Genomic DNA, 26089 nt, shown 5'->3' on the forward strand with positions numbered 1-26089 from the left:
TATCAGTGAAAATTAGAGTTGGCTAAGTAATTGTTAGTGTGGTTGTTGAGCCTATAATTGAGAAAAATATGTTTTGGGGAAAAATGGATTCTTTGTGCAACAATTGTCAACATTTTGACAATCTTGTTTCATCTCCTAGCATATTTTTGAAGATCATTGATAATCTGAGACCACAGAAATTCTTTTACATATTTAGAATACATATTTAGCATTCTTTTCAGCTGTCCACAGATGAGTAGGAAAAACGCACTCCTCTTGTGACTTTCTGCTTTACTCTCACACAACTACCCCACTCACAACACTTCTCACACTGGATGTGTGGTGAGCCCTTCCCCACACCCCACACCCCACACCAAGCAATTCTCCATGATAGCAACTGGGTGTCTTACAATTCAATTCAATTCAATTCTGCCCCTAACTGGAGTAGCACAGAACCCATAGGTTAAGGGCCCAGTCCCAGGAGACTGCCCCACTTCAGATGCCATTCATAAGTGGTAGGTCATTAGATTACCCACAATTTCTGTTGACTTTGCTACTAATCAGAGGTTCCCATGACCACCCCTACCCCCATTTTGAATTCACTTATTTGCTAGAACAGCTCATAGAACTAAGTGAAACACTTATTTACATTTACAAAGATCACATGTGATAGAGGATACAGATGACTCACCAGATGAAGAGATACATAAGACGAGGTCTGGGAGGCTACTGAGAACAGGGGCTTCTGTCCTTGTGGAGTTGGGGTGCATCACCCTCCTGGTATGCAGTGTGTTCACCGACATGGAAGTTCTCCAAACCCTGTACTATTAGGTTTTTATGGAGGCTTCATCATGTTGGCATGAACAATTATTGACTCCATTTCTATCCTTCTTCCCTCTGTGGAGAATGGTCGATGGGCAGGGCACAGAGAGATGTAGTGGGGCTGAAAATAAGCTTCTAATCATGGTCTTTCTAGTAACCAGCCCCCATCCAGGGGCTACCTAGGAGCCCATCCAGAGTTTTCTCATTAGAAAAAAGACACTGCTATCACCCAGGAAATTCCACGGAACTTAGGAACTGCATCAAGACTGGGATCAAATATCAAATATTGGAATAAAAGAAGCTCTTAGATCTCTGATCACTTAAGAAATTACAGGGGCTTTGGGATTTCTGTGCAGGAACTAGGGGCAGAGACCAGTGAATCTATTTTCTATTATTTCATAACAATACTTCTAAAGGATTATTATTCACTGAAGATGGGAATTGTCTATCTTGTTTACATGCTAAATTATTTTATGAGTCAGAAATGCTTTCAGATGCAAGTAACAAGAAACCCAACCACAATGGTTTATACAAACATGAGGCTACTTTTTTCTTCATATGAGAAATCTGTAAGGAGGCAGCTGCTGCTATTGGTTCAGATGCTCAACAATGTCAAGGCAAATATTTCTGGCACTCTCTTGCCCTTTCTCAACATTCACGGTCAAGACAGGAAGAAGGAGGAAGAAGACCAGGCAGCACCATCAGAAATGCAAAAGCTTAAAAAAGCAAAAAGAAAAAAAAATCTTTCCCAGGAATCCCACCAGCTTCCACTTACATCTGGGTCACATGGCCACCTCTGGCTTGAAAGTTGATGAGAAAAGGAGAGTGAGGGATGAGAAAGGAAGGCAGGACACCAGCTGACAATATCTTCTAGGATTCCAGTCTATGACAATTTTGGTATATAGTAGGAGGTATCTCCATACTCCTTTATAAATATCTGTTGAATGCATTTGATAGAATGTTTATTCACAAATATTCAGCCCTCCTCCCTTGAGAGGTTAAGACATCCATGCTCTGTGGAACACTGGCATCTAAACTTTCTTCAGCCAATGAAATGTACACAGACGTGGCTTTAAGAGCCAGGCTCTCTTTTCTCTGCTCCTGTTATCATGGAGGCATGTGTCAAAGTGGAGCTTCTATCAGCTCCAGTCCTTGAATGTGTATGATGAGAACACCCAGCTTACCCATGTTAGTTAATACAGTGAGAATTTTTGGTTGTTACTGCAGCTTAACCTAACCCATTCTGACTGATACAATGTATGTACCCAGGCAAAGAAATCCACAATCAATCTCCAAATTAAAATTTTACAGACTATATCCCCTGATCACATTAATAGCAAGACTGTGCCTAAATTAAGATAAATGATAGCCATCTGGAAATTAAACAAAATAAAAAATAGCTCTTCTGTCAAAGTGGAAATCAATACTGAAAAGACAGACTAGACATTTAAGATGATGAGACCACTGTATAAAAATACATACAGGGGTGTGACTAAAGTTATTCTTAGTAAAAACCCATAATCTGAAGCTGGTATTGCTAAAATAAATATGCTTAAATGTTGGAAGATTGAGAATAATTGGATTAAGAATTCAAAATAAGCTAGAAAATGAACAGCAAAATAAAAGTGAGAAGAAGAAATTAATAAAGATAAGAGCCTACATTAATCACAAAGCAAAAAGTCAGTGAAATTGATTAATCAAATCAAGGACCAGAACTTTGGAAGGATAAATCAAATAGACAAATCTTAGGGAAATGTGATTCCCCTCAAAGCAGGTGGAAAGAGATAGATACTCAATGTAAGCCATGAGAAACAGACAATATAAATTGGTACAATATTTCTGGTGGGCGGTTTGACACAACTGTCAAAACATAAAATGTGCATACCTTGAAAATTTGATGAATAAATAAATGTTAGGTTGAACTGAATGAGGTTCTCAAATGTTGAAGTCTCATGGAAAAATACTACTTTTTTGTAAGAAGTTTGAGACCCCAGACTTGGCAAATAGGGGATAAAGTGGAACTACCCTCTTCAACAACCTTTGGAGAGGGATGTGTCTCAATAATTTTGGTCCTAGAGATGGGCCATATGACCTTGGCTCCATGATTGTGTGAATAAGTCCTGTACATAGGAGATGGCCCCAGCTAGCCAATCTCCCTTCCCTCTTCTCCTTCTGGAAAAATTTCCTGGATTGTTCTGGGGTCTAACAGATAAAACCATCCCTAGGCTCCCAAAATATCCCCAGACTCAGTGGGTGTTCACAGTGATACCTTGTATGCTCACTGAGCTGTCCTTGTCTGATGCCTCCAGGGAAGCTCCTTGAATCAACTTGTCCATTCTCATATCATGAACCAGGGCCTTTTTGAACTCAGGTTCACATCCCCTCCTCTTTCACCATGTTGCCGTAGGCTTAAATCAGTACTTATGGCTGGAAGGCTGGGGCTCATTCTGAGTTCTGGATCTCACTCTGCCATTAGTATCACCATCTCCCATGGGAAGATGGTGTAAAGACCCAGAATCCTAGAATGCAAACTGCAGATACATCCAGGCTTTTGGCCTAGAGTAGACCCTGGCCATTGGGATTCATGGCCAGAAACAAATGACTATTCATTTATGCATGTTAACATTTATTTATGTACTCTAGTCACTCAAAAAATATTTATTTACACACCTAATTAGTGCCAGGAATTTTTCTAGGCACTGACAATTCAGCAGTGAAACCAACAGAGGAAAATCCTTGCCCTCCTAGAGCTAACATCCCAGGAGAGTGGATCAACAGTAAACAACTAAGTAGGTGAACTGAAGCGTATGTCAGTAGTAAAGTCTTTGGAGAGAGATGGTGGATAGGGAGTATGTAAGGAGTAGAGGCCCCACTGAGAGATGACGTTTGGATAAAGGTGTGAGGGAGTGAACCCCATAAGGTTTCAGGAAAGAGTCCTATTCCGGTAGAGGGGATGGCAAGTGAAAAGCCCTAAAGAGGAAGCATGTGAAGAGTGTCTGAGAAACATCAAGGAGGTCAGTGGTGCTGGAGCTGAATAAGCAAAGGGGCGAGCACTAAGAGGTGAGGTTAAAGGGAACAGTGGAGTGGAGGCTGTGGTCAGAATCCTGACTTTCTATTAAGTGAGCTGGGAGCCACTCGTGGGTCATCAGATGGGGAGGGGCATGAAAGGCCCTTTGCTGCTGTGCTGGAAGCAGACTGTGGTGAAACTGGGACAAACACAGGGGGCCAGCCAAAAGGGTTCTGCAATAATCTGGTGAGAGAGGAGGGTGGCATTCACTTGGGTGATGGCACAGAGGTGACACCATAGGCAGTGAGAAGGGAGGTGTGAAGAAAGGTAACCAGGATGGCTCAAACACCAGCCTTTAACACCCAGAGCCCACACCCCCTGTAGGAATCCCTACAGGGTGACATGGTCTCTCATAACTCCTATTCAGCCCCCTTCTTCTTCTCTGAGGACCTGCATGATATCATTTCCAAAAGCTTGTTCCCCAGAACTCTGTGATTCTTCCTCCAGAGGGCTCTGTTCCTCACTATTGAATGAAAAATGAATAGGATGAGAACACCAAGTAAGCATGGGCTCATCTGAATTCTGCCTCAGCCCCCTTGCTCTCTTCAGTGACAGGAAAAAAACACCGTGTAAGCTGCTCAGCGAAAAAACAATATTTAATTAAGGCTGAGAGAGTTAGACAAGTAAACAATTAAATGTTCTATTATGATCAGTCTTTAGCCATTTAAGCTTCAGTTCAATATGGAATCATTATAAAGGTCTAATAGAAATGAAAATATAAATAGGGTAGTTTTGCGTTACATTTCAACGATTGCCACAGCCTTGCAGATGTAAAGTCGGTTTGACCATGGCAGATGAGGGCTCCGAGCCACAAGGGGACTTACACAGACAGGAAGGAGGTGGAAGGCAGGCATGTCTACCAGCTGGCTGGGGTGGAAACAGGAACCTTTCAGCTAAGAAGGTTTCATCCTGCACAACAAGAGCTTTTTCATTTTATTTTTAATGTCTGAGAAGCAACATGAGAATTCTGCCTGGGAATCGGGAGAAGCAGTTTAAAAGAAGCTTCTGGATGTCCTATAAGATGCTTGATTATAGAATAAATATGTCTAATAAAATACCCCTGGTTACCCAGCTTTGAGGATTTGGAAATAACGTTAGACTGTTTCTTGAAGGAATTGCTTCACTGCAACTGGAAAAATACCTGCTCAGGGCACCACAATCACAGCAGAGGCTTTTGTAATAAAGATACTATTCATCACTGAAGTCTGAGTCTCTGCAGCCAGGACACCAACACATTCTTCTGAGGATATAGAGAGGCAAGCCCAGGTCACCTCTTCCTTGAATCCTTTCAACGTCTTGTTCCTCTCAAGGAGTTCCCATGTCTTCTCCAAAATGTCCAGTGTGTCATAGGCTATGATCTGGATGTAGTCCTAAAATAAATCAGGTCTTTGGGGTTTGCAAGTGACAGAAAAATTCCACTCAGATTCATTTAAGCAAAATGGAGAACCTGTTGGCTGTGTAGCTGAAAAGTCCAGGGCTGGCTCTAGCCTTGGGCATGACTGGATCCAGGTGTTGAAATGAAGTCCATAAGGATGCATCCCCGTCAGCCTTGACTCTGCCTTCCTGGGTGGTGGTATCACTCATAGACCAGCATTCTGGGTGCGATGGCAAGATGGCTTCTGGAAACATCAGGTTTATACATCAGTCTTTCAGCAATGGTAATAGAGAAACTACATCTCCTAATACCTCGAGTCAAAGACAGCTTGGGTTATATGTCCATCCCCAATCTGATCACAGTGTCCAGAGGAGTGGAATACTCAGACTGGCTACATACCCATCCCTGGCTCCAGAGGTGGCATTAGCCCCTACACAAACCACATGATTATGAATGGTGGTTTCCCAAAGGAAAATCAAAGTATAGTTCCCAAAAGTAGATGTTTGCTAGGTGACAGTAACAGATTACTCTGCATCCTGCCCTCCTGGTTTTCACAGTCATGATCAAAAGCTTGTAATTCTTTTAAACATAGACACACTGACCATGGTAGGATTGCTGTTGTAGCTTCATCATGAAGGCAGTAGCCAGTGGGAGGAGACAGTCTGGACACCGTGAGATGATACAGATCCTGCCCTCAATCTTACAGTATTTTTCAGGCTCTGAACTTTGGACCTGTAGCTCCCTTACCTACTTTAAGGTCTTGTTCAAGACCAGTCATGAACCAGAGAAGAATACACATAAAATGAGGCACAGAATGAGTGTCTCAGGCTCATGGATCCAGGCCTTGAGAAAAGACCCTCTTTTTTCATTGCATTAGTCTTTGGTTGCCTTTAGAACTATAGTATCGAGAGCGGAGGTTGGCAAACTTTCTGTAAAGGGTCAGGCATTAAATATTTTAGGCTTCGCAGGTCACTGTTGCAAGTCTTCAACCCTGCCGTTGTAGTGCAAAAGCAGCAATAGACAAAAGTAAGTAACAGTTTTGGCTGTGTGCCAATAAAACTTTATTACAAAAGCAAGCTACAGGCCAGTATTGGGTCATGGGGCCATAATTTGCTGGCCTCTGATTTGGAGGACTGTTGCAGGTTGGGCTCCTTGGAACACCAAAGTTGAGATAGAATGCAAAAGGTTTTTTTGAGGAGTAACACCTGTAAAGAAAATGAGAGAAGGCAAGATGAAGCCAGAGGAGCCCTGAGACTGCATTGCAGATTTCATAAGGTCTCTGCTAGCTCAGGGGGAGCTCCAGAGTATAGGGTACTCCAGAGCCCAGGTTGCCCCTTAGAGGAGCCCTACACTGGGCAGAAATGATCAGCCCCTAGTATTGCCATCTTTCTCAGTCTTGGCCAAGGACCAATCCACAAAAAGTGTTACCTTGGTTCAAAAGCTAAGAACACTGAAGGAGCTGCCAGATGGAGGCTGTCAATTATTCATGTTCCTTGCCACTGGGCAGCTTGCTTCTTTTGAAGGGGGACTTGAGTGGTATGCCTTTGGGTCTTCCACAAGCCCCCAAATCAATCAGTAAATGTGAGAGAAGAGGCCAGGGAGGAAGACTTTCTTGTCCTGGAGTAGGGCCTTGGCGTGCCTCCAAATTGGGTCACACAGTTTAGATTTGGGACAAAAGCCTTTCAGTACAAAGTGTGATTTTGCCTACAGTATTCTTTCTCTTGAGAACCCATGGTGATATTTAGCAGATAAATGAGAAGCCAGACGTCCTGGCTTCTGGCCTAACTCAACGTGGCTACTACATTTGGGGTTAATCAAATTCATCTTTTTTTTTTTTCTCATTGGCAAACTTCTGGTTATAGTTTGGCTTCCCATGTGGCTTTCTCTACAGTAAAGACTGTGCCAGCCATTGGGCTTGAATGAACAATTGTACTTCTCATTGTAAATGAATACTTCAAAATTATGCCTTACATACCAGTCTCTATTTCAGTAAGTCCACCTCAGAGAAGTGGGTCCACTGTCAGAGTCTGAACAATACTTCAGCCTAATAAACTGAGAACTGGATTGTGAACAGACAAAGCAAATGGCATCCTAGAAGGCTTTTTGGAACTTCCCTAGAAATTCCCCTAACTTGTCAAGCTCTTCCTTGGATCTTCTGTATTACAAATGTTTGAGAGTTTCTTGGTTGGATGTCAATCACCAAATCCTGTAAGATGTAAAAGGCCCTATCATTCATCAACATCTGTTTTACCATGAGATCAGTGCAGAGATTAACAGCCATAAACAGATTTCAAAACCCCCTGCAGTGGGTCTGAAAGACACATGGCTCTCAGGCTAGGACCACGTTCCCCTGCCTCCCTTGCAGATAGCTGAGCATGGCCATGAATCTGAGTTCTATACAGTGGGATGTGGGTATAAGCAATAGGTGCACCTTCTGAGTTATACTCTTACAGAACAAGGGGCACACCTTCCCCACTTTCTCTTCCATTTTCTACTGTCTGGGATGTGGTTGTGATGATTGGAGCAGTCATCTTGGGCCACAAGATGGAAGCCATGCAATGAGGGAGGCAGAGCAATAGGATAGAAGGATCCTAGTATCTGGATGATTATGCAGATACCAAGAACTAACTGCCTATCTAGATTTTTTTATAACAGAAAAATTAATTCCTAACTTTTAAAGACACTTATCTCGGGTCCCTCTCTTATAACAGCCAAGCTGATATCCTAATTAATTCAGTCATTTTATTCCTCATGAATGCAGTGAGAGAGGATCATTAGAAGATTGTAGGTTCTTGGGGCACCTGAGTGGCTCAGTCAGTTAGGCGTCTGACTTCGGCTCAGGTCATGATCTCACACTTTGTTATTTCAAGCCCTGTGCCTTGCTCTGTGCTGACACCTCAGAGCCTGGAGCCTGCTTCAGATTCTGTGTCTCCCTCTCTCTCTGCCCCTCCCCTATTCATGCTCTGTCTCTCAAAAATAAATAAGATGGTAAAAAATTTAAAAAAAAAAGAAGATTGTAGGTTCTTGACAAATATCTAAGGGAGTGCAGTGTGGACAAAGGAGCTGTGAGCCGAGGGTTAAAAGATGTTGGCCGAAGGCTGGTCAAGGAGATGGATAGCTCTGGCACCAGTGCCAAGGTCTTCCCAACTGGGGAACAGAGAGAAAGTGATCAGGAAATAGGAGAGAAAACCATGGGGTGTTTGCTGCCTCCCAGGCACTGTGCTAGCTCTTTACATATTAACCAGTCCACTGGCCAATAAGTCCCCAAAATGCAAGAACTTTACAGTAGCTTGCCAGTATATCCCTGGTGCCTAGAACAGTGCCTGGCTCATAGTAGGCCCTCAATAAATAATTGTGGAATGAATGGATAAATTATTCTGTAGTAATTCAATGAGATCAATAGTAATAGCCTGAGTTTAGACAATAAGGAAAGTAGCACTCAGAGACATTAAGTAACTTCCCCAAGTTGCACAGGTGGTAAGTAGCTGAACCAAGATCCAAAACCAGGTGGGTATGTTGCAAAGCTTTGGCTCTTTTCTCTGCTTTGGATATCATCTCTTCGGGGAGTACAGAATTTTATGCTTATATGACCAGAGAAGCAGTATTTCAGTATGGATCTATGTTATTCCAACAACTAGTATTAAATTCTGCTTTGAAATAGCATAGGGTCCCTTTAGGATATCTGTGTCTACAAGCAGCAGGGAGGCTGAAACTATTGTGTAAGTCCAGGGTACAGGTAGATACACTAGGGGTAGCGGAAAAGAAAAATCTGGAAGGAGCACAGGTTAGCATGAAAATTATTTCTGTGCTTAGGTCCAAGACAGTTGTCATGTGTGGAAAGCCCAATCAGAAATATTGTGACTATGAATTTTTTGCACATGTGCAAAAACCAGAAGGGCTATTGATGATGAAGATTAAGCAAAACAGTGTCCTCAATTACAGACAAAAGCTATAATTCACCACATATTTGAGATAACAGACCAAGCGGCAAGGAAGTTTTATCTTGGAAGAGGGGAGATTTAAAGCATTTGATAACATTTTTTAATTTATTTTTTAAAATTTTAACATTTTATTATTATTATTATTATTATTTGAGAGACAGATCATGAGTAGGGGAGAGGCAGAGAGAGAGGGAGACTCAGAATCCAAAACTGTCTTCAGGCTCTGAGCTGTCAGCATAGAGCCTGATGTGGGGCTCAAAACCAGGAACATGAGATCATGGCCTGAGACTGAGTTGAATGCTCAACTGACTGAGCCACCCAGCTGCCCTGACAGCATTTTTTTTTAATGGGGAGTGATCCTTTGAAAGTCCTATTTCTAGCTTGTCTTATAATCTAGGGCTTGAGCAGCATCTGTCTTCTTCAAATGGGGCCTAGGTCTCCACTCACCAGGGGCCACCTAGCCAGCTGCCCTTGTTTATATCCCCAATCTGGCTCTTGGTTCCTTCTGCATTTATAACCCTCTGTTTTACAGAGAGCAGAGCAGCAGGACTTCCAGAGGACAGAGGTGTGTGTCTTCCCATGTCTCCCCGGGACCTCACAGCCTAGGATAGATCACAGGTACGACTTGTGGATGGCCAACCTGGAGCCCCAGGTCAACAGTATCCTTATACCCTCAGGGGTAGCAGAGTAGTGCTTGCAGTGCCATGACCTGAGCCAGGGGCCACACAAGGCCACAGGAGGCAGCACCTTCCTGAGGAGTGGAGTGACCTCACTAGTGCTGCAGAATGTTCCATCATCTTGCTAGGCATGAGGAGGTTGGCCACTGGTATGTGTGGCTCTGAGGTGGGGGGAATGGAGGAATGTGTATGTGGGGTCTGTGGGTGGACTCCCTTTCCCTAGGTGGTCTCGGGTGAGCAGTATGAGTGCCGAGGGAGAGGGGCTTTGTATCTGTTGGCATCAGAGGGAGTATGCACATCGTGTCTGTGTGACTATGACAGATGAGGAGTCTATGTCTTGAACAGAGGGCATGAAATGTGTGTGCAGCATCTGAATGAATGTGCTTAATTGTTATCATCACACTGCTCTTTTATCAGCATATTATTTGTTTAATTGATAGCAGTTCTCCCTCCTCCAGGATAATTCATTCGGGTTTAACATTGAGAACAGAACTAAACCATCCATCCTCATTTCACAGAGCGTTTGAGACTGATCTCCTGGTCTTGGTTTGCCTGACTGGTTAGTTGGTTAGCTAGCTAGCTGAGTGGTCATACTTTACCTGAGTGGGTGTCCTGTCTTTTCTGAGCCACATCTTTGGCTTGTTGTGTGGAGTTGTCAACCCTCCATTCTCTGTGTCAGCTCATTGCTGCAGAATTCTTTCTTCCCTTCTTTCTTTTTTTTAAAATTTTAATGAGTTTAAATTATTTCAGAATATATTATATTATCTTCTCCCTTGTGTTGGATATTTGAGGGATGCAAGTAAACCAAACATTTAGCAGTCCTCTCTTCTTCTCTTAATGGAGCAGAGGCCGACTGCCGTGAGGCTTGGTATACTGCCCAAAGATGTCCCTGGACATCCACAGCTGGGCTCCTGTCAGCCCTGCAAACAAGGACAGGCCAGGGCAAAGGTGCTTCAGCATTTAGGGCTGGAGCCTCAGCATATGAACAAAGCCTGTTTGAGGCACCCCATTTGATACCCTACTGAATCCATGATGGCCGAGTCCTACCTTAATTGGCAGCCATCTGCCTCATACAGCAATTCACAGGGAGCTCATGCCAGCATTTAGGCAGCTTTCTATTTTGCAAATGATTTGTGGTTCATAATGAACAAATGATTGCTCTTCAGATGACCTGTCAGGGTAAGCCTAACTCAGGGTCCATAGGCTGTCCTCCGTGTTCTGAGGGGTAGCAGAAATCCGAAGGGCCACAGTAGTGCAGGGTGGTACAGCTCAGGCTTGTTGCTAGCTTATATAATGCCTTTGAGTAGATTTGCAAGATGTGCCCCCTCTGGGTAGGCACAGCCCCATGGCCACACAGTTTGGCAATAGGAGGGCTCCTTCTTGGAAGAAAATGTGTCTCTTTCCCCTGGTACATTCAGCCCTATGCTAGGGAGTGTGCTTTGGTAAGGAATGTGTAGACTGTATTTCAGGCTCCACTGGACCCCTTGGCCAGGTGCTTTAGCGTAGAGCCCTGAAGCAGATGCCCCTCATTCTCTAGTGGCAACTGGGCAAGCCTCTCCGATGCTGGTTCTTTCCACCTTGAGAGGTCCAAAAACAAAACAGCGTGCCCAAAATGGAGTCGCTTATGCTAAGCCCCACTCCATTAAACCAAGCCTTCACTTAATTGCAGTTTTGGCTCTCCCAGAAAGCGAACCTTAAACCATTGAATTGCCTGATCAGCATGAGTCAGGTAATCTGTCTGATAAGCTCCTTACATCCTCTAAAGGGGAGTAACTTTGCAAAAACCAACCCATTTACCTTTTTTTGCTTCCTTCTTCCTGCTCCCTCCTGCTTATAGAATCTCTTGCCTTGTGTAGCTCTTCAGAACTCCTTTTTTTTTTTAAAGTAGGTTCCATGTGGGGTTTGAACTCACAACCCTGAGATCAAGACCAGAGCTGAGATTAAGAGTAGGGCACTTAACTGACTGAGCCACCTAGGCTCCCCCTCTACAGAGTTCCTTTCTATCTACTAGACTGGATTTTTCCCACTTGATAAATTTTGGAATAAAGCTAATAAGATCTTTAAAATTCACTCGAAGTTTTATTTTTTTCAAGAGAAAGAATAATCTATTCTTTTTGCCTTCTCTTTCTCATGTCTTCCTCATGTCTCAACAATTGTGTTATGGTGTAGGTATTATTTGTCCCACTTTAGAGATGAAAAAACTGAGGATCAGAGAGATTTTCCAAGGCTATAAAGCTTACAAGTGATTAGATTGGGATAATTAGATCCCAAGTCTGTCCACTTTAAAGCCCATGGTCCTTCAACCACATTTCCTTTTAAAAATCAATGGATGGATTTGAATTTTGTATGATCAGGATACAGCAGTGTTGAGTGTCTTCTCCTCAGTCTTGTGATAATGTCTTTAGGGTAACTCTATCTACCAACTCTTTGCTGGACTCTGTGATTAATGCTGGGTTTAAGAGGTAAATGAACAAGGGGCACCTGGGTGGCTCAGTTGATTGAATGTACAACTTCAGCTCAGGTCATGATCTCATGATCTCATGGTTTGTGAGTTTGAGCCCCACATTGGACTCACTATTCTCAGTGCAGAGCCCACTTCAGATCATCTGTCCCCCTCTCTCTGCCTCCCTTGCTTGTGCTCTCTCAAATAAATATTTAGAACAGGTAAATGAGCAAAAGGAGCTTCCTGTCAGGATTGATTGTCAAGTCCTATTGCCCAACTACACCTGTGTCCATTTCTTTACTTCAATGCGAGGTACCTACCTAGGAGAGAAGAAGGAGCCCTGGACTTGGGATAAGAAGTCTGGTAGTCTTCCCTCAGGCTGGCTGATGATTTGCTATGAGCAGATCACGGCTATTTGCCATGAGCAGATCACTCAGCTAGGTAACCAACTCATTCAGTCCAGTTTGCTGGGGACTTTACTGGTTTTAGCACTGAAAGTCCTACATCCTGGGAAACTCCCACACCTCTCCACAAACCACCACAGCTGGTCACCCTACACTCACCCCTAAAACTTCTATCAGACTCCTTCAGGAGATTGCAAAGCACTTTGCAGAAGAGGAACATTTTTCTTTTGATTTTTATTATACAAGTCATGCATGTTGGTTGCTGAAAATAGAGATAACAAAAAAGTACTATGCTAAAAAGGCTAATAAACATAAGAAAAGATGCTCAATTTCACTCTTAAAGAAATGCAAATCAAAACAAGATATCACTTTCACTTCTAAGATTGGAAAAAGAAAAAAGAAAATATTGAGAATACATATTTAAAGCTGGAGAGGCAGTGGAGGATGCATGCCCTTCCATTTTCCACAGCAGGAATGCAAATTGATGCAACCTCTTAGGTCCATTTGGCATATCTATCAGCATCTGAAGGTGTACATCCTTTGTCCTACCAAATCCATTTTTAAGAATGTGTCCTACAGAAATACTTGCATGAGTCCGTGAAGATATATATGAAGGAATATTCAATATAGACTTTTTGTTGTTGTAAGAGAAAATTGGAACTTATTCCACCAACTGGAATGAACAAGAGAACAATTGCCCATGGTGGAATTTTAGACATCCTCTTATTGTGATTCCTGTAGACAGGGGTTCTCAAATGCCAGTGTGCCTCAGAATTTTCTGGAGGGCTTATTTAAACAGATTACTGAAGCTCATCCCTAGAGTTTTTGTTTTAGTAGTCTGGGGTGGAGTCTAATAATTTGCATTTTAAATTTTCTGCTGGTCCAAGGACCGCACTTTGAGAACCATTGATATGGAGAGAAAAGAGAAGGTTTTTCAAGGTTTTTTCAGATCTGGGTGGAGAACAATCAGAGACAGAGAGGCCCAGGCAGGAGTCCAGGAGGTAGGTGGGATGAACCTTCTGATTTCCCTTCCACTGGCCTGAAACCCCCACCTGATCACTTAGAGCATAAGCCAGGTAAAATCCTTGGCAAACCGGACACAGGAATGCCTGGGATTCCTACAGAGTGTGTTTCAGCTGTGGGCAGAGGGAAGGGAGCAATTTGGAGCTTGGCCTTGCTAGCAAAGGTACAGGGTGGAGAGGAGGAGAGAGGGCCAGCTGGGTGACTTCTGCCAGCTGTGTTTGTTGGTGTCTCTGCTCCTCCCTGGGAAGCTGGCGTTCTGGTTTCAAGGACAACATCAGATGCTTAGGGAATAGAGGAGCAGGTGTTCTCTGGAACCAAAACTTGCAAATGAATTAACAGGTGCTGATTGCTGCCAGGCAGAGGTGTGTTATGTGTGGATATTGATTTGTCTTCTTTTCCCTTCAATTCCAGGCTGATACCAACTACTTCATCCCCTCAGTTGGAGGGCTGCTCTTGAACTCTTTCCATGTGCATACTGTGACTTAATTTGGGACATTCCCTTACTGTCTTCCCTTGCTAGGACAATGGTGGGGGAATGATGACAAGTAAAGGAAGGAGTGGGGAAACACCCCCTTTCTTGCCTCCTTTTTGGAAACACCCACAATCCCCATCAACACCACCTTTGTTAGAATTTTTCTCAATGTCCCAGGAAGGGTCAATGGAAGGAGGGAAGAGGAAAATAAACCATTGCTACTGCACTTCTCCTCACCTATCAGTCCAGGCTCTGCTCCATTGCTGGTCTCTATTCTTTTCGTGTTCTATCTTTTGTTTCCACCAGACTGGTCTAGATCCTCTAAAATGCTATACCTTCTACTGCAAGTTCTGTGTATCACCTAGAAAGGGCATTCTGGTGCCCATTCACTCTTTGTGGCCTTATTCTTGAACCACTTTGATCCATCCATCATACCTCACTTCATTTTGGACTTGATTTTTTTCCTGGCTATTGAATTTGCTATACATTCTCCCCTTTATCTCCTGTTCCTCATCCTTCAGATTCATACCAACTTGGCTCTTCTCAAAAATTATTTTAGTTCTCCACCCAGGCTACACTGTCCTAGGTTACCGTGAATAATACCTACTCTTAGTTCTCCCTGCTAGTCTATCTCTCTTTCAGTTCCAGCACCATGCCTGTAGACAGAGCAGCCCCGGAAGAAAAAGCTTGGGAATTTATTCTAGGGGAATCCCTGCCCTGAACTAGAGAAGAGAACTATTAGCTTAGAAGCAAATGATGAGGCCAGAGTCATAAGACTAGAGCCTAACACCGCATCAGCTGTACAGCTCTTAGGAAGTCTTTGAGCCTTGAGCTGACAAGGAGCTCTGTGATAACCTACCTTAGCAGCCTCTCTGCTGTCCTTGGTGCTGAACCCCACCAACCAGTTGCCTCTAGGAGAGGAACAGGACTAAGCAGTCCACATGAAGGACATTAAAACCAACTGTTTTAATGGTTAAGCACTCTTGATTTCAACTCTGATGATTCATGAGTTTGAGCCCCACATGGGGTTCTGCGCTGACAGTGGGGAGCCTACTTGGGATTCTCTCTCTCTCTCAAATAAATAAATAAACTTAAGGTAAAAACCCAACTGTCCTGGTACCTAAACCCCACCAGGAAGATGCATACCACTATAGTAAAGGTCTCGTTAAACTGTAGTTACTTGAGGTCATCTGGCTGAGCTTCAGATCCACTGACCAAGCAGAGAGGAAATAACACTGAACCCCTGGCCAGGCACTGTGCTTGACACCTTGGCTACATGATTTATCTTAATCTTTAAAATAACCTGCAGGGGTAGGAATTATTATCTTCATTTTACTGATGAGGAAAGAGAGGCACAGAAAAGTTGCTCACACCTTGGCCAAGCTCCTACAGCTGTTATGTGGCAGAGTCAGAGCTCAGAAACAGAGGTGCCCATTCCCAAAGCTGGAACTGCTGACATTAGACCCATGTGCCCTAAGGCTAGTGCCGATGGCTCTTTGTTAGGCAGCTACTCAAGAGATGCTGACATTTGGGCAGGTCACCAGATTGTATGTTTTCTCCCTGGGACATTTCAAATTTCAAATCTACAAGAGTCTGAAATCATTTCAAAAGCCCTCATTGTCCTCAAAAAACACACCACACCCACACAAATGAACAAGCTTCATTTACTTTCTCATTTATGGGAAAGGGATGTGAATATAAGCAAGACATTCAAATTAAAATTGACTGTTTTATTTTAATTGACCTTTGATTTCCAACTCACTATCTCCTTCACGTCTCCGCTCTGGCCTCTTCCATCCCTTGCTGTGCTCTGTGAGTCATGAGGGCCTCAGGCTCAGCAGCTGTAATTGGTTTGTAACTTCCTGGAATGTCAAAGCCAAGATGGAAATTTTACGTATCACTCCACCAATTCTGTCCCAGCTTTAATAATAAGTTGGCAGACGGGAAGGCAGATTTACAGCAGGAGAGAAATGTAATCAAATTTGGAGGTGAAATGCAATAAGTACAAATGCTAGTTTTCATCTGGAAGCTTCTTAGATAAATGTGATTTCACCCAGCTCCCCAGTCAAATCTGTTGTTTCTTCTCCTGGAGCAGTGGAGGGCCCTGGTGTCGTAATGGGACGGTTTGTTTCTAGGATTCCCCCCTCCCTCAGCCCCAATAGAGTGACCCTGGAGGACTGAGGGAAAACAATGGTAAAAGAGGCATGAAGAGTCTGTTAGGGAGATAGGGCTTCACTGGGGCATCAGACCGACTGAATACTGGAGGGAAAAGTGAGTTAAGTACCTGCTAGGTACTGTAGTTAAGTGCCTTGCATATGGTATCTATTTGAGTTTCATGGCAACTCTATAAGGAAGCAGTGTTATTCCTCCCATTTTATAGAGAAATAAAGTGAGTTTTAGGGATGGGATTATCAGCTATAGTAGAATGGGATTCTGCTTGACTCTGAAGCTTATGTTATTAATCCTTTTCTTACAGGAATTTTAACAACTAACGTTTCTTGAATACTTAGGTGCCAGTCACTCCTTAGGTGCTTTGGGAGAACTTTCACAGCATCTCTGTGTGGTAAGTACCACATTGTCATTATTATCTCCATTTAACAGGCAAGTAAACTTTCTTAAGGTTGATCTTTGTAAAAGTCATTGAGTGTCACATGGAAAGATGTTCACATTAGTAGCTGTTATGGAAATGCAAATTAAAATCACTATGAGATACCACACTATACCTCTATCAGGATGGTTACACTTATTTCCCCAATATGCTTCTTTTTTTCCTTTTTCAAGTTTTTTCATTTAAGTTCCAGCTGGTTAGCATACAGTGTCAATTTCAGGTGTGGAATTTAGTGATCTGTTACATACAACACACAGTGCTCATTACAACAAGTGCCTTTCTTAATACCCATCACCTATGAGATGGTTAGTTTTTAAAAACAGTGATAACAACAAATGCTGGTGAGGATGTGGAGGACCCAGATCTCTCATTCATTGCTGGCAGGGATGTAAAACGATAAAGCCACCCTCAAAAAGAGTATGGCAGTTTCTTGTGTATTTAAATATATGCTTACCATACAACCCAGCAATTGCACTCTTGGGCATTTGTCCCAGAGCATTGGCAACCTACGTTCACACAAAAGCCCATGCATGAGTGTTCATAGCAGCTTTATTCATAATGGTCAATAATTGGAAACAATCCAAATGTCCTTCAACAGGTGAATAGTTAAATAAACCATGGAACATCTATAGTATGAATTACTAGTCAGCAATAAAAAGGAACAAGCTACTGTTTTATGCAACAACTTGGATGGGTCTCCAGGGGATTAGACTGAGTGGGGGAAAAAAGCCAATCCCAAGAGATCACATACTATACAATTTCATTTATATAATATTCTTAAAATGACAGAGTTATAGAAATGGAGATTAGTGGTTGCCATGGATTAGAGAGTATGGGAGGGAGGCAGGTGGCTGTGGCTATCAAAGGGCAGCATGCGGGATTCTTGTGGTAATGGATCTTGACAGTGGTAGTATTCACACAGATCTATATATGGCATAAAATTGCATAGAACTAAACACTCACACGCACAAGTAAATGTAAAACTGGTGGAATATGAGTAAGGGCAGTGGATTGTATCAATGTCAGCTTCCTGGCTGTGATATTGCATTATATTTATACAAGGTGTTACCATCAGAGAAAATTAGGTAAAAGATCTATGACATCTATTTTTTCTTAAAAGCAAATGTGAATCTACAATATCTTAAACCTTTTTTAAAAAAATTGTCGACGAGAGAAATGGTTGAAGAGAACATAGAGGGGAGAGGTGAAGGTGGTTGCCCAAGTTCACACATCAGGCAGTCGGACTCCAGAGCCTTGGGCTCCTGTTCTCTGCTCTGTGATGTCTCCCCATTAGTAGAAAACTGTTATGTCCTTTCCTTCTGGGAACTTCCCTTTCCTCTCTTCATCTGACTTTAGTGATGTGATCAGTAAAGAAGCCTGGAGCCCAAGATCACAAGCCCTTACTCACACTCAGCGTTCACACTCCACCCCGCTCCTTCCTATCTCCCAGACTGTGGTTCTTGGCTCTGTTGGAACAGGTACCAGTGCTTCTTCACTGGACCAGCCTGGCCCAGGGCCCAAACTAAGCTAGAGCAGGGGATGCAAGCCCGATCGTGTGAGGTGCTATGGAGCGTCATTCCCCGGCAGGCTGGTCTTCAGGATCTGCTGAAGAGCTCCCACCTAATTGAAAGGCTCAGTCCTGAGTCCTGAGCTCTCTCCTCTCTCTCTCTCCAGGCCTTTTAGTCACTTTGCACCTCACCCTCCTGCTATAGGTATTGTACAGGCTCCCAGCTCCTCTGTAAAGGGAATTACAAACTAGTGGTCTACAGATAACATTTTCTGTGGCTCACACGACAATTACAAGATGGAATTCTTTAGATAGCATTGAAAGCTAAGGATATTTTATTTCAAAATCTAGACTTTCAGATTGTTCTGATGAACCTGGAAGATTTCGTGTGGCAAAAAGTTGAGTAGTGCCACCCCCAGTAGAGGGCTTGCAGGTTTCAGCTCTGCCCGCTTTGACCTGCAGGGTTGCCCCCCTGGGGGTACTGGGTTGGGACCCCTGCTCTGTGAGCCTGGGTCTGCCTTCATCTGCCAGTCCTGCCATTGAGCTGGGGTTGTCCCCTTCCTCTGAAGTTGATCACAGATGCTGTGAGGAACTTCCTTCCACACTCCACAGTGTGACCTTGGGTGAACCACCAAAGCTCTGGCACCAAGGTGCCCAGTGAATAAGAAACTGTGAATAAGATGTGAACACCTTAGAAGCAAAAGTGCTTAAATGCATGGCCAGTGACACTTGTCTAGGACCCTGGTTTTTTTTGTATATTGGGCTCATTTGGTTTCTGGAGAAGTGGAAAAGATGTCAAAGACCCATCTGGCTGGCAGTATATCGAAGGAGTTTACCATTTTCAGGTATCTAGTTACTTGCTCTAGGCTTATCTCCAAGGGGATGATTTTGCCTAAGACGTATAGGCCACAGGAAACACCTTCTCCTGGAGAAAGAATAAATAGTCTTTTCCAATTTTTAGTCTCCTCCTGTGCAGCGTTATAACCAGCCACATTGTGAACCTGGGCAGGATGCAGGACAGGGAAGGAATGTCTCCAGGAGATAAGGGGGAGAGTTTGCTGCTCTGCCTTGGGCGGGTCCCCATCTTCTCATCCTAAACTTTTCATCACTTTAGTACTTTTAATGCCTACTTAGAAAATGTGGAAGCATGGGCTTTTTACTAATTAACGTATTTGGTCTCCCTGCACCTCATGTCCCAATGGATGCCAAAATTAAATTGATCCCTTGTAGCAGTGAGATCCATGTTTCTCATAGCAAGAGTCTGTGGCCAGGCTCTGCTCCGGGTGGTTGGGCCCAAGAATCTGCATTTTGCTAAACCACACTTCAGCCAGGTAAAACGTACTCACATGGAAGGTTGATATTTAACTGATATAGGCTCTAAATGTTAGAGGAAAGGTTAAAATATATACAGACAATGAAAGTTGAGGTTTTGTTTTTTTTTTTTACAAGGTGGCTATGTTTTATAGATAAGGTTGGCATGGTGGAGAGCTGCAGAATTTAAGGTTGTGTTTAAAGGCTTTAAGCACTGATGGAGCACCTGGGTGGCTCAGTCAGTTATAAGCAACTGACTTTGGCTCAGGTCATGATCTCTCAGTTTGTGAGTTAGAGCCCTGCATTGGGCTCTGTGCTGACAGCTCGGAGCCTGGAGCCTGCTTTGGATTCTGTGTCTCCCTCTCTCTCTGCCTCTCCCCTGCTCACACTCTGTCTCTCTCTCACTCAAAAATAAATAAGTGTTAAAGTCTTTAAGCATTGAAAATATTATGGTGTTCCCTAGATCTGCCATCATTAATTCAGAATAAGAACAATACGAAAGCATAAAACATAAGGTGTCTGTATTGAAATATCTTCCTTCTACATCTGCTAATTGGCAAAAGTTGAATTAATTTATTGAAATGGAAATGGTTTTATTTGGGGGCTGCCACTGCTTAACTGGTGTTCCATGATGGTGTTCTGCCTCATGAATCATCTGGCTCTGGTAACATTCATTCTTGTATGCATGCATTCAATGAGTATTGAGTGTGGCACAGAAGTTAACCAAAAGTCAAACATCTTTGTCTATACAGAGCTTATGTTCTAATGCTGGGGAGACAGGCAAAAAACACAGTCAATACATAAAATATATGGCACATTAAGAGCAGTAAGTGCTCTGAGGGAGAATAAGGAAGGCAAGACGTATAGAAGTTCTGGAGGTTGAAGGAGAGGTGATCAGGGAAGGTTTCCCAGAAGGCAAGGTTTGAGGAAAGTCCTGAAAGGTGAGCAGGTGAGCCCCGAATAAGGCGAGCCTTGACAGAGGGAAGAGAACTTTGCCTGACCCTGGAGCAGCCAAAATGCAGGACCCTGACCCTCAAGTGCAAAGCCCCAAGTGACCCCCAATCCAGAGGGAAGACATGCAAGACCCTCTTCCTTTCATCTCATTGTAGCAACAAAATCTGACCTGCTCCTCACCACTGGGTAGGCACAGGGGCTGTGTTAACCAAGCCCTGCCAACAGTTACCACTTTCTTTTCATTAGGTCAGGTCTGATCTGTTCAATGAGCCCCAATTAAGCACTGATTCCATTGCCTGGACCTGAACCAGGCACTTGAAGGTCAGAGACTGGCCAACAAACCTGACTCAGAAAATGAGAATCTAAGTGTGAGGAACTGAGCAGGGTCATGGGGGTGGGATCAGGGCTGTCCACCTCTTTAACTTTCTCTCATCCCATGCTCTGCTCACTCATACTCTAGGCTCTTTCTAGGTCTCAGAGTTACCAAGCCTGTACCCACTGCAGGACTCTAGCTGTTTCTTTCCCTTGCATTCTCTCTCCCCAAGCCTTCCAGGGGTGACAATTTAGGCTTAGGACAAACGTCTTCAGGAAGGCCTTCAGGGCTACCCTGCAGTCTGTGTGCTGTCACTCTGTGCCTCGTTCTTTCTTTCCTTCCTATCACTGCCACCATCTGAAATGATTGGTGCTGGTGTGCCACCCCCATTACCCTCTCCATGAGAGCTGGGACCCAGTTTCTCCCATTCACCCCTTTATCTCCGGTGCCTAACAAATAGGCACTCAATAAATATTGACCAATGAATAATCGATGTGTTCTTGAACAACCTACACATCTGACCAGCCCTCCTCCTACCCACACCCCTCTGCCTACTATTCAGGCCTGTGTGGCACAATCTTTAGAATTAGATATTTTTAAGCTTTTCTTTCTTTCTTTCTTTCTTTCTTTCTTTCTTTCTTTCTTTCTTTCTTTCTTTCTTTCTTTCTTTCTTTCTTTCTTTCATCTATCTATCCATCCATCCATCCATCCATCCATCCATCCATCCATTCATCCATCCATTTAGAGAGGCAGAGAGAGAGAGAGAGAGAGAGAATTCCAAGCAAGCCCTGTACCACCAGCACACAAACCATGAGATCATTGTGTGGGACACATTCTTGGATGCTCCCACTGGCCATGAGAACTGTTGTTATCCATCTTGCAAGACTTAGGGCAATGTAATGATTAAGAACATGAATTGGGGATCCAGAAGGGCTTTCTTTGATGTCTGGCTCTGCCCCTTTCAAACGGTGTGCCCTGGACAAATTAGTTAACCTCACTGAACCTGTTTTCCCATCTGAGCAGAGGACACTTTTAGTAAATAGTAGCCTTTGTTATTCTGCCCAGTGTTTACCAGATTCCTGTGTCCCAGAAAGGTAGCTTGTACCACTTTTCTCCCAAGATTAGATCCTTGGCCTAGGCTGGAGCCTCCAGAGACCCCTGCAGAGAGATGGACACATTGAAAAGTCCAGCCTCAGTGGTTGTGCCTCTGGGGACCAAGAGCTAATGATCCAGGAACGGTTAATGAGCTTCCTCCTCTTCTCTATCCTATCGCAGGTGGCATGGCAGCCTTCCAGCCCAGCGGCTGCTCCCTGCACCTGCCCCCTCTACATCCAATTTCTTTGCAGTGTCCTAAAAAGCTAACCAAGCTGAAATCACTTATACCAACACTCTAAAACTCCTGCATCATTATTCAGTGTTCTCAAGGCCTCAACCTCATCACCGCCTCCCCATCCTTTCCATCTGCTGGAAGCAGTTGAAGGACCCAGTGATAAGTGCTGAGATGGTCTCTTTGGTGCTGCCCATCTGGCCCTGCTTGGGTGGGGAGGACAGAGTGAGGCTTCCCTGGATGGCTTGCTTTGGTTGTGAATTCCTGCAATATCCCTTCTCATCCCTGGGCATCCTTTCTGGTGCTTTCCAAGGTGGCCCCATATATTAGGGTCACAATTACATTATCATATAAAAAATGCCACCAGTGATGACCCCTGGAGAGGTGGCAGGAGAAGGTGGATTAGAGACTTAGGAATCAGACTAACTTGTATTGAATCTTGGCTCACACATCATAATTGTGTGATCTTGGCCCAAAATAATGTTAGTTTTTATATTACATGTGGCCTGCTTTGTGGGAGCCAGGCATTGTTCATAAACCCTAAAACCAATAATAATAATAGGAGCTAATATTAATTAAGAGCCAGGTAATACTTTGATGAATTCCCTTAATCTCCAGAAGACAGGTATGCTAAACTTTTGGGGGTGGTTAGGGCTGTGCCTCAGCTGGGGCTGGATCAGAAGCCTATGACCCCCAGGCATTATTTCTATGGTAAGTTGCGTCGGAGCTAGGGCACTGTGATGAGGATATTGTAAATGTTCATTTCCGGGCTCAGAGAAGACAAGGTGATATGTCCTTAGCCCAGCCTAGCCCAGCCCACACCACATCCTCTTGGCCCTTGCCAGATTTTAGCAGCAGCCGTGGTGGGCAGTCCTCATGCATGCCAATGGTGCCCTACCTCAAGCCCCCATCTCTTCTCTGTTTCTCTGTCTCACTGAGAGCTGGTTCAGCCCTTGGGCAGGCAGGGGAGAAGATGCCCCAGACCTCAACCAATGGGATATGGGAGAAGGGATAAAATATCTGAGTTTCCTGTCCTACAGAGAGACAATTCCTCAGAGTGTTCATGGTAGGAATGAGTTCTACTTACCCACAACAGTTATCAGATAAACAGCACACAATTTATTGACTTTTCCTCTCTCCCCGATTACTCTGACTACCTCTCCACCTCTACTTCTTGGGATCGCCTCCCAAATCAACTACTGGCATCTAAATCCTTGCTGCTGGCTCTGCTTTGAGGGATCCCAAACTAAGACAGTCACACAAGTTCTAGGAGCTCAAGAAGACTATCCTCTGGTCTGCACACTGCCTTCTCTGCTGATTCCCAGAGTGCTGACAGAGTAGACATGGCCAATGTACAGGGACAGTGAAACTCAGATGGCATTCAAGTGCATGTGCAACATCCGCCAAGACTCCCAGCAAAACTTGAGGTGGTGCCGTCAGGTTCACTCCTTGTTGCTCCCCCAAGGTGTTACCTTTCCCTTCTTTTAGTTATAGGACTTTGTAGGATGTTCAGTGGAAACTGCATTCCTCAGCCCCCCTTGCAGCTAGGCATGGCCATGTTCTTGCCATTGGAATGTGAGAGGATGTGGTAGGAATGTGGTACTTCCTTAAAAGAAAATTGCTTGGCCTCTGCTTCCTCTCTCTGGGGGATGTTGGTGGTAGTGCATGAGCTATGACATAGAGGAGAACAAGATGGAAGGAACCTGGGACCCTGAGTGATATCATGGAACAAAGTCATCTCCCTATCCAGAACCACCATCCACCTCTGGGATTTTACAAAGGAGAGAAATAAACTTCTATTTTCCCTGCACTCCTATGTATTTGAGTCTCTCTGTTCCAGCAACTTATCCTGTGCCCTAATGAAGGGGTCTGAGCAAGCAAATTATGAGTATAAATGCTGATGTGACCTCATTTGTGCCCCAAGGCTGGTGAGGCCTGGAGGCATTCAGATTGCATAACTCTCCTGTGTGGTGCACTGAGCACTACAAACAGGGCACCTAGAAGTCAAGTGAGACTGAGGCTCCTCTCTGACTTGTCACAGACCTCAGAAGCTGTCTTATCAGCTTGTGTCCCCTTTCCTGTAATGCTGTCTACTTCCCTGTTCTTTCTGCCAAATGCTATCTTCCTAGGCTTGGCTGTACATCAGGTTTGGGCTATATTGTGTGGAGAGAGTTTTAAAGTGAATACTCAGTAAGCTTCGGGGAACTGGGCTCCACAGTAAAAAGGCAGCAGCTCTGGAGCAAACATGCCTTGGCTGTGTCTTCTCATCTTTGTTGTCCAGGTGGGGGCAGTATTTCACCTTTTGCGCATCTCCCTATCTATTGAACAGAGCCAGATAGTGATGACTTGTGGTATTAGGTTTCTATTGTTGTGTAACTAATTACCACAATGTTGGCAGCTTAAGATAGCATCCATTTCTTACCTCACAGTTCTGTGGATCAGGACTCAGGGTGGGCTCAGCTGGGTTCTCCATTTCAGGTTTCCCAAGGCTGAAACCCAAGATGTCAGGTGAACTAGGCTGTCATCTTGAGGGCCTGGTGGAAAAAACTACTTCCAGGGTCATTCAGAGTGTTGGCAGAATTCAATTCCTGGTGGTGTAGCACTGAAATCTCAGCTTTCTTGCTGGCTATTGGCCATTCTCTGGTTCTCACACACAGTCCCCTTCATGTTCAAAGCCAGCAATGGCCCACTTAATCTTCCCTATCCTTCAAAAATCTCTCTGACTTTACTCTTCTGCTGTCAGCTTGAGAAAAGGCTCAGTCTTTAAAGGGCTCCCATGATTTGGTTAGGCTTACTAGATAGCCTCCTTTTTGATGAACTCAAAGTCAACTGATAAGTAACCTTAATTACATCTGCAAAATCCCTTTTGCCACATAAGGTAATGTGATCATAGGGATGATTGTGCCTCATATTCACAGTCTTGGATATTACAGCAGGAAGACTTGGGGCCATCTTAGAATTCTGCCCACCACATCTGAAGTCCCTTAAATTTTAGAATGTTTAACTTTTACCCTTCCTTAGGGGGAAGGAAAGGTGACCTCTCAATGCTGGATTTGTAGAAAGAGTCCTACTATTGCAAGATGTCCTAGAGTTTTTGGAGGGGGTGAGATTAAGAGCCAGAAGCACAGTTAATTTTGGATGACAACATTTTATTTGCTCATCCAGCCATATTTACTGAGAACCTTTAGCACTAAGCATTCAGGATCTGGCAATCAACAGAACAGAGGCAGTCCATGCCTTCATGGAGTGAACAGTCTAGTGTTGTAGCAGATATTGGAGATGATGAGGGCTTCCCAACAAGAACTATAGGGTTCAGTGGGAGGAAAACTGAAGCTAGAATGTCTACTCAGGGTGAAGAGAGCAGTGATAGGCACATGGTTGAGGTAAAGTTTCTGTGAGTAATGGGAAGGACACCGTCTTCTTGGTGACGTTAAAGCTGAAACACTAAAGAGAACTGAGTCTTCTAAGAATCCTGAGATTTCCTTGGGTCCCATGGATCACCAAGAAACTCTATGACTTAGCTAATTAGCTTAGCCTGGAGGTCACCTATTTGAGGAGAAATGACTACCAGGGCAGGAACTTGACATAAATCAATGAAGCAGCCTGAGTGTGAACTTAAAAATAGGGCAAGCATGAACGCAAATGGGAACTGAGCTGTGACCTCGGTGTCAGAGGCAACAGGGAGTGATGGTGTCTCTGCACACTGGAGCATGGAGGGTTGTCCAGCTGACTGCACCACTGGGGACAGATCATCTGGTCTCCTGATTTTTGTTTTATAAATTTTTTAATGTTTATTTTACTTTTGAGACAGAGAGAGACAGAGCTTGAGTGGGGGAGGGGCAGAGAGAGAGGGAATCACAGAATCT

Source organism: Crocuta crocuta, unplaced genomic scaffold (assembly GCF_008692635.1).
Source record: "Crocuta crocuta isolate KB4526 unplaced genomic scaffold, BGI_CrCroc_1.0 scaffold73, whole genome shotgun sequence".
Classification (NCBI taxonomy): domain Eukaryota; kingdom Metazoa; phylum Chordata; class Mammalia; order Carnivora; family Hyaenidae; genus Crocuta; species Crocuta crocuta.